General features: G+C 41.1%; 1 long non-coding RNA gene across 1 annotated transcript; it reads right to left on the bottom strand.

The window, feature by feature from the left end:
* Window positions 1–2,901: 2,901 nt before the first annotated feature.
* Window positions 2,902–10,142, bottom strand: LOC135908086 (uncharacterized). The gene is made up of 4 exons (XR_010566201.2): window positions 9,729–10,142; window positions 8,632–8,736; window positions 5,788–5,922; window positions 2,902–3,008 (listed from the first exon to the last, which is right to left on the bottom strand). It is a non-coding gene; the product is annotated as an uncharacterized lncRNA (long non-coding RNA).
* Between the last annotated feature and the right edge of the window lie 213 nt (window positions 10,143–10,355).

The following is a 10,355-nucleotide window of genomic DNA, read 5'->3' as shown; positions in this document are numbered from 1 at the left end:
CGCTTGAAAGAGTACGATTGCCAGCGTATCAGTGAACAAAGAGGTAGTAACTGATAAGAGGGAAATAGCAGAAGCATTGAATAATAATTTTTGCTCACCTAGCACGTCTGGTAATTACTTCACGCCCGATTTCCCACTTATGACGAAATCATAGCTATCGAGAACGTTTCTATCTCCAAAGAAGGCGTACTGTCACTTCTTAATCTAGATCCTAAGAAATCACCAGGGATTGGTGCAATACCGAACGCCTTTGTTATATTGTATGCTAAATGGCGTGCCAAATATCTATTAAAGCGTCATTTTCTCGTGGTGAACTGCCCTGCGATTGGAAGTACGCTAACATCACACCAGTACGTGTAACCAATGACCACTCGCTTGTGTCTTTTTTCAGCCATATTTCCCTACGACGCTCTAGTGTAAAAATTCTTGAACATATAATATTTAAATATCCTACCGTCTTTGTTGAAAGTAGTAACATAATTATCCTCCAGCAACATCATTTCCGCAAAGGATTCTCAGCGGTAACCCAGCTTGTTGAGACAATACATGACCTTGCAGCAGTGGTTGGTATGCATAGCCAAATAGATATTATATTATTAGATTTAACAAAAAGCCTTCGATTGTGTAATCCACCAGAAATTACTGCTTAAACTCAAACCAAGTCTGAAAAACGAGTCTTTATTTTCGTGGATAGTAGAATATCTTTCCATGGGAAGCCAATGTGTGCCAGTCGATTGTGTGAACTCAAGGTCAGCCCGCGTGAAATCAGGTGTCCCACGGGGTTATATTTAAGGGTTATACTTTTTCCTGTTATTTATCAGTGAAATCAGGTGTCCCACAGGGTTGTATTTAAGGGTTATACTTTTTCCTGGTATTTATCAGTGACATCGTACATAATATATATGTAAAAGTAAACGTTTTTGTGGACTATGGTATGCTACCTCAACATGATCGCGGTCCGAGTGATCAAGAATGTTTAAACACTGAATCATCCACATTACGCACATGGCGTATAAATTGGCAGATCACAATTAATCACAAAAAACTGTCGTAATGAGAGTAACATGGAAAAAACAACCGTTTTTGCTTACTCACCACATTGATGGTCATGTTCTCTCAGAGGTCTCTAGACGTAAATACTTAGGGGTAATACTCACATGTGGTTAAAATGGAATTACCACGCTGATCACATTGAAAAATAGGCATGAAAAAGCTGTGTTATCTAAGGACGAGGATTGGAAATGGCACGCCACACATAAAAATTCTCGCCTACAACACATTTATTAGACCGTCGTTGGAATACGCAGCTGTAGTGTGGGATCCCTCTGCTGTGTTCAACATAAAAAAACTGGAAAAGGGAAAAGGAAAATTTATCCGATTTGTCTTTAATTGTTATAGCTGTCAGACTTAGAAAAAGCGGAACTTGAAGGGCTACAAAGAAGAAGTACGGAAAGGCCAAATTTTTTTTTAGTTTTTCGTGACAAAATTGAAATTGATAAGACATCATATATAAAACCATCATCAGAATATACAATGCAATTTTATCACTCTCAGAAAGTTGTCGATTATATAAATAGCACTGATACGTCCAAAAATTAATTTTTTTCCGAGAAGAACCCGTGAATGAAATTGTCTATCAGTTGATGTATAAAAAGTCGAACTATCTATAAATGCACTCGAAAACAATGCTGATTTTTGTCTCATTGTGTTGGTTGTATAATGAAGCATTTCATTATAGATAATGCAATATGTTCTTCTGTTTGTTGAGTTATTTTTCTTTGTTTTTCACCATGTCGTTGGGATAATATATGTTGCAACTATTTTGTGAAAAAGTTATTTATGCTCACTCCTGCTTCAGGCCTGGTACCCACGCTAGCAGTACGGAATAAATAAAAAAAAGATTGTTATGTGCCGCATACTGATTGTTTAAAATGAGTCTCTACACTATAGACGTTTTCACTTTGTTTCAAGTGCATTACTAGCTAAAAAAGAGTGCACAAGTGCGCAACGTTGCCTTCGCAGCACTGAGTTAAGGGGCAGCCCTACTAGAAAATCCTATTTGTTTTCAAACGGGTTTCATCAAATAGGGTTATGGAACGGGACCCCGTTTGATCCTGTTCAGTCCTGACCTGTTTAAATCCCGTTTGTTCCTGTTTAAACCTGACCCGTTTAAATCCTGTTTAAACCTGACCCGTTTAAATCCTGTTTAATCCTGACCCGTTTAAATCCTGTTTAATCCTGACCCGTTTAATCCCGTCCTATCTAACCCAGACCTGTTTGCCCCTGTTCAGACCTATTTTTTGCTACATTCATACCAGGTCCTTTCAGAATGGATTGATGTTGCTTAATATAATTTACTCTTTACACATATTTTGTGCACTTGTGTATTTGCGATCAGCATTGAAGAGAAGTAGATCTCCATTAGGTTCGCAACAAGAAGCCACTTTCATATGTAGGTTTGCCTGGTACATTGCTTGATACGAAGATGAACACAATTTTCGGCATAAATTGATTAGCACTACCAACACTGATGTGATACATTATGAACAAGTTTTGTATGACCCACGAGTACGTTCTCTATGTATGACCTACAAGAAAATGCACCCTGAAGAAGATTGTACCTCCTTTTCATATTTATACTACAAGTATGCAAATGTAATTCTTGCTAGTTTAGTATATGTTCGATTACTTGTACTCTTCTTAATGCAGTGCTTCTTGCTGTAATGGTTTGTACACAAATCCACAGTAAAGTGTAATTTTGGGGTGAAAAATGTCAGGCAAAGTATTGGCATGTACTTGTAAGTGAAAAAGACAAGTATACTTTACATAGGTATTTCTGTACACCCACTTGAGCTTTCATTAAGCCTGAAGTCCTCCGGCCTAAATAAAAGCATGTCATAAATGTCTCAAGCACTGTTTATTGGACCTTCTAACGGTATTTCGATGCATCCAGTCTGCTGAGAGAAGACCGCTGGAGTGGGTTGCTTGGGTGCGAGCGAGCAGGGCACCTGAAAAAGTAAAGCCAATAATTTATCTTGACTCATGCAACAGGTTAGCACATAGGCGAATTTGCCTATGTTCTCACAAATAAGAAAGGTTCAGCATTCCGGTCATAGAAGATAACGAATACATCTTATTGAAAAATATGTGGTTTCATGCACTGCCTATGTTTCAAGGGAACATGGATTACTGTGGGAGAATAAGCTGTCATAATTAGCAGGAGATTGAAGCAAGTCTTATAGGAAAAAGATGGACACATCGTTTGATTAACAATAATTACTAGTATTGAAGCAACAGAATACAAACATGAAATACCTTTAAAAACAACACCGACAGGTTGAGATAATAAATTATTCAGAAACTAAACCCGTCTGCCAGCAAAATACCGTAGTGTACTGGCTTTGACATTGCGCTGCTCAGGCAGAGGGCATGGGATTGAATCCCAGCCACAATGGCTGCATTTAGATGGCAGAGAAATGCCAAAACCCCTATGTAAGGTCTATTGGGTACATGTTAAAGGAGACTAGGGATCCCGCCAACTTGAAGTTATAAAAACCGGGGTAAATTTCGAGATAAGTAAACTCACAAAAGTAGAAGGCCCTGGCCATGCGAAGACCATATAAAGCCTTTTAAGGTAGGTGCCAGCAGCCGCTAAATATCTTGCAAAAGCGAAATATAGCAGAAGCGGTATTTTTCCGTAGATCACTTTTGCAAGCTATTTTACAATTTGACACCCGACATGTTGGGCATCTACGGGCAACAGCAATTCTGGCACAGATCATAGCAAACACTGTTGCACCTAGGTATACATAGACACATAGGTATAGGTACAGTCGCCGACTGATTTTCCGGACATGATTACTCGGTCTGCTTCACGGCACCGCCATTCTCCCCATGGACCATAATATATAACAACTTCCGAAAATTAGGACGCCTTGCAACCTCTCGTCTGATTTTTCGGACACTCCTTGAGCCAACTTGATCGAGAGCACCATGCACCGACTCTCACCGTGGCATGGTTCTACTTGCTGAACGCCATTTTTGTTTTGAACGAAGCCTCCTTGGTGCCCCACGAAGTGGCGCTACTACAAATCCCTGCTCATCATCATCGTTTCTGCCTGGTTTGTAGCTACAGCAGTTCCGGTCTCAGCTTAGTATGCGATGCCAAGACAATCCAGCAGCTGATTTGTTTGTTTCTTCGTGCACGACGCTGCAAGTAGGCCAGGTTTTTTGTTTGTGCAACTGATGTCGGCGTGACGATGTTTGACGAAGCAAGATGGGCCAATTCATTTCACTAATATTTAGAATAGCTACCTGTAAGCACCACCTACCTTTCAACAACATTTGCAAAGCAAAAAACCTCATCCTGAAAATCTGCACACGAAGACATCGGTAGCATCATCAGCGTGGGGCCTCAAGATAATTCGGCAAGCCAAGAAATTACTGACAGCACGAGTGCAATCATGCCAACAGGAAATATGTGGCTGAATAATGCACCTTCTACCACTTGGCAGACAGTGCATTTTCGCAAGGCCCTAACTACGGCAGATCATTGTTAAGGAGTTCCTGAATGCACAACTCTATGCCATTTTCCCGCTGACTCTAGGGAAGCACCTCTGCACAGTTGCAAGAAAAAAAGCTAGATGCCCCAAGAGAAATGAGCCCACTCAAGCCATGGAAGTTATGTTTACCTTGTCTTCCTACAACTACTCTAAACCTAGGACTGCTGTTTTGCACAAGGGAACAAACATCAACATTGGTGCCTCGCCCAACACAAGTGGTCTGCGCCGTAGAAGGTGCCATCAGTCAGCCCACAGATGAGGCCCACACCAGTGCTGTCAGTGTGCTGTACAAATTGCAGAAGCACAGCCTACAAGCTTGTCTGCCTTAGTGTGATCGCAATAATGAACGAAAACCAACGAATCAAGTTTGTTTCGTGCTGAGAACAGTTGCCTCATGCTGGATTTTCCTACAATTCTTTCTAAGCACAGATAATGCTTCGTTTGTTGTGTAGGCATGTAAATAATGAAAAGGCCTGCATCACTATCTCTGAAAAAAATAATGTAAGAAAGCACGTACAGTACACAGGTGCAGTGTCTATCACATACTATTTCGTGCAGTAGAGGCTACATCGGATAAACCGGCAAATGTATAAATGACTGGCAGCGTGACCAAGCAAACTTGATGTGTGGGTCAGTTAGCAGTGGTAGTGCACTACTCTCGGTGCACATGCACCTATGTTTAAAAGCTGCTTGATCGTGACAAAATAAAAAGACAAAAGCGCTGGAGAGATATCTGAAACTTTTCTTATATGTATGACGAGGAACCTAGCACTAGCTCCCCATGCAGAGAATTACTAGACAGTGAGACTGCTTCTTATCATTGTAAAACAAATGTCACACTCACCATGTGATGCATCCTTTTCGTTTCTGTGCGAACAATATGTATTCAGATCTATTCTCCCCCTTTCACCTTTTGCACAATATTACTGTGCGAGCTATAATACTGAACTGTTAGTAGCACTCTGTCCTGTTGCCTCCTTTCTTTCCTTGTGAATTGTGTGCTAAATACGGCTTTTTTTGGTGAAAGAGTGCTAGTTTAACGCATAAACTAGCGCCGTGGCACTTTACAATAAAGGACTGTTATAATTCTCTAAAAATATGTCCATGCAGAACAGTGTCAAAAGAACACCTTAAAGAAAGAACATGAGTGTATCTATCATAAAGACCAATCCTTGTCTTTTTCCTTAACATAATTTTCAATACCGATATTGAAGTACAAGCTCACCATATTATATCACCTTGTCAATGAAGCAAGGCACAATGGCGCCCAACTGTCACGGGACCAACTTGGATGTGGAGATCAGCAACATAGCATGGTCTGCTTACACTTCTTCTCCAGGTCCAGCCACACCTATAGCAGCTATAAAACAAGTGAGCTTAGAATAACAAGCGAAACAATATAAAAAGTGGCAAAGTGAACAAAGCAACTTTCGGTAGGCATAAATAGGATCGCATTGCTGACATTATGCACATAAGTAACTTCATTTTGAGCAACAAAGCATCCAATTTAGGAAACATTATATGTATGAGCTATCTATGTGAGAAAGATTAATCGAACGCCCTCTATTTGCTACACCCCTCCCCTTATGCATGGATGTCTCCCTGACTGAGTGAGCTGGGCTGATCCCAGGTATACTGTAAGTAAAGGGTGTCACTTGGTGGGCCAATCTCGATACCATTGCATGACTTGTACAATAATTTTAATGTGTATTGTAATGCTGGCCATCCTGCAGGCACTGCAACATTATAGCACCCATAAGGCTAATGGTATTACCTGATAAGGTTAACTAATAAGTGTCCCCAGAAGCATAACTCGGCATGTATACTCGGAGGCCATTATTATAAGAGAAGCAATAGCAGAGGCGAAGCTTTATCCTGTGCCATATGCAAAATGGCCGAGCACGCCCAGCTTTTGGTTACATTCTCACTTGTGACCACTGCAACAGGCTGACTGACATGCGTAACCAGCAGTTTGTAGGACCATATTTTCATAACCTGCATTTTTTTTATATCTGAAGAGATCAGCCTCAAGCTCCATGCTGCGCTGCACTCGAGAAGCATTATAAACTGGCAACATTTAAATGCTATGCTGCATGGTTTGTTGCATGCTTTAGGAATTTACTTACTTATTGTACACATAGCTCATAGTCTCCAGTTGGAGTATTGCATGAGGTGGCAAGAAAACAAATTCTGAACTAACAAGGAGAACATTCAACAAAACAAGTCAGACCAAAGAAAAAAAATAACATACTCTCATAATGGGACTATGTATCTGGCAGCTAGCTTATAAAAAAGACAATTAGGAATGTTTTACTACTGGTAGCGCTTTAGGGGATGGAATGTAGAATTCCAAGCATCATACACTTTTAAGCCACCTTTCGTGGTTTTTTGTTTTGAAGTCCTATTCTCTGTACTATTATAGAAATGAATAGCCCCTCCAAAATAAAACAAAGAAAACATGTAATGCACAGTAATGTAACACAATAATGTAATGCACAACAGTGAATACTTAGAAAAATGTAATTAAGAACATGGAGTCTATGTGGGCACAGATGTTAGATGTCTACATGAAAGCATAATAATAAAGGTGGGCAGAGCATTTATGCTATTGTCGGGCAACCTGCTGCAAGACATACAGGTAAAAGGATATGCATGCCTCACAACACAGTCCCTAAAAATATATGTCACAATACAGTGAGTAGGTATATCATGCTTATCTACAATAGCTCCTAATTATATTTATTTCAGAGGGGGCTACCTATGAACCTTGATCAAACTGAAGGTGGGCCAAATTCTAAATATACGATTCAAGTAGACAGAAAAGGGACGTTATGAATATGACATCTACAGCAAAAGTGTTGTACATTATTGTTGTACATTATGTCATACCTGCCAACCTGTGAACATAATATTTTGTAAAAATGCTGCAGACACTAAATTCTTTGTTGGGGACATAACACACATTATTTTAAAGCTTGCTCTCAGCACCCCCATTGTTGCATACACACACACATTATTAATAAAGGGAAAATCGCACATCCACCCACTCGTAGCAATCGCTACAAAAGAAACCCGTACGGATTCCTCGAAAGGAAAGCCTCATAGTTGAAAAAAAGAAACCGTCCAGGTCCGGGACTCAAACCCGGGACCTACGTCTTTCCGAGACAGCCGCTTTACAATCTAAGATAACCAGGCGGCTAGCAGATGGCCGGGCGAATTCGAATTTGTCGACAACATGAAGCAAAGGCAAGGGTGTGACGTAATAGTTCTGCGGAAACGCGCAAGGTGTAGAGAGGTAATTAATAAAGGGGAAAAAAATATTACGTCAAACCCTTGCCTTTGCTTCGTGTTGTCAACTAATTCGACTTCGCCCTGCCATGTGCTAGCCACCTGGTTATCTCAGATGGTAGAGTGGCTGCCTCGGAAAGGTGGTAGTCCCGGGTTCGAGTCCCGGACCAGGACGAATTTTTCTTCAACTGTGCAGCTTTCCTTTTGAGGAACACATACGGGTTCCCTTTGTAGCAAATGCTACGATGTCTGATTTTCACTTTAATAAAAACTTCTCTCCACCTCGTGTGTTTGCGCAGAACTATTACGTCACACACACATTATCAACCATTATTTACCTTGTCGTGCAGCACAAAAAGCAGCAGTGAACTTGAAACCAGTAACTGACAACTTTGTTTTTTCTTTAGATTACAGAGCTTTTACAGCGTGTATGCTGCTGCCGCTTTACGCTGCTTCATGAATTTATCTGACCAAACTTCCCTAAAGCAAGTGCCCCTCTGATGTTCTCGTTAGAGATATTGCATCGCTAATAATAAACCATTACAAGTACCATTACAATTAATTTTACGTGCATTTTAACAATGTCATGCCCTTAATCTCTCAACAGCTTTAAAATATCTTAACCAACACAACTTCATTGTCTTTCTAAAGTGACATCCATAAAATTGTAAAATGAGCCCACATTTGTAAACCCACGGAAAATTCAGGAGAGTTTCCAAGCATGGATGATACCAACAAAATCTGCAGCTCGTGTACGTGGCAGCAACTGCTTTGCACACACCTTGTCACAGTATGCACATCAGGTACTTTGCCGTGCTGTTGAGGCTGCAGAAGTGCCGCAGGTGCATATCTGGAGGTGCCTCTGGTTCACAAAATCTTGCCATCCCTAAACAATAATAAATGCTTAATTTATTGTAATCTCTGCTGAAACTGCAAACTTGTGATATAAAAAGATCACGTCATATTTTGAAAAAAGTCTCATACAACCAGTTACATGAAGCTGCAACTGGTTGTGCAAATATCTGACCGTAACATCACAGGCGGTTAAATAACACGTAAATCGAACTGTAGCAAACATGAATCTACTATGAAAAGGTTCACACAAACGTACAGCTGTATAACGTGAAATGTGAATTGTACTATCAAAAAATTCCTTAGGACATGAAAAGCGTTCCAAAACCTAATTTGTTTATGCGGCGCAACAAAGCACTGCTCCCAAAGGACGATGCGCTCAAAATTTCAACAGACCACCTCTTTTTCTGGAGAGACAATACAGAAAAGAGAAAGATTTTTCGCTTAAAAAGAAACATTGCTTTTGTAATTTCGGCTTCTCTGCAAGATCGCAACCCTTTACAAGTACACGAAAACACACAGGACACTAATACACGTCATCTGACGACACTCTATAAACAGACGAATTTCCATACAAGCTGAAAATCTGGCCATGCGTCGACGAAGAAATCGGGTGCTATCTCGCGCAGCTGTTAGCTGTGAAGACGACACATCGACGTACTACTTCTGGAAATGCCTATACCATTTCTCAATGAAAAATTATGTACACAAGCAGTAACTTTCTTTGCTTGAATTTTTGTGCCCATTTAGATAAAAGAACCACCCGCGCTAGCGTGCTTCATAGGTGAAAGTAAATAAACCACAGATAGAGCTGTTGGTAACATGAATACGTTTTAGGGCAATTTCCATGGAACGTTTTGCTAAATGTGCACTGCGACATGAAGAACAACCATTTGAAAAGCACATTTATAATTCTTGCTGCTTTACTCATTCGGATTCGGTTGTTGTACGGATCTTGCGATACGTACAAGAACGCACACTTCACGAACCATAGACAGGAAGAATGCGCGCAAGCGCCGGACTTACCTTTCTAGGCGTACTCGGAAAACGCTCCTTTTAGCGTCACAGGTGCCGCGGCATCCACTGCACCAACGGTCCTTCCGGCGCACACACTGTTGAATTGCGGATCAACTACAGGACGTAAGAGCACAATTTTCACCAAATTCTTCCGTAGAGTGTGACACGATGCGAGAGTGCCAGAGGAGGAGATCCTTTTCGTGAGCCCGGAACAAAGAAAGTGGCGAAGGCTCATACCTTCGACATCGGCGCACCACACGAAGGATACTGCGGGCTACATTACGCGGTCCCAGGGGTTTTGTGATTCTCAATGAATACAAAATGCACCACAATTACTCTCGGCACAGCGTACATACGATTAAACAGCTGCATCGGACGGCGTCAATGCAGCGCGCACTCACATGTAGCTAAGGCAGAAGACGGCAAAATAATATCACCTGTAACTTTACCGGCGCTACCTGTGCTGCCATCTGTAGGCAGCCACCGAAAGTGCTTTCGGTGATCTCATGGATGGTGACGGCGTTGTATTTCGATGTTATGCGAGTCGTACAGCGTCTTGTACGACGTGTTTCAGCAACGTTGCTTTTAATGAAGAGGACGGCAATGTGCGCATACGCCTTATAGACGTCTCACCCA

Source organism: Dermacentor albipictus, chromosome 5 (assembly GCF_038994185.2).
Source record: "Dermacentor albipictus isolate Rhodes 1998 colony chromosome 5, USDA_Dalb.pri_finalv2, whole genome shotgun sequence".
Classification (NCBI taxonomy): Eukaryota; Metazoa; Arthropoda; class Arachnida; order Ixodida; family Ixodidae; genus Dermacentor; species Dermacentor albipictus.
The sequence above is the reverse complement of the archived record's forward strand: the minus strand, read 5'-3'. Positions and strand labels throughout refer to the sequence as shown.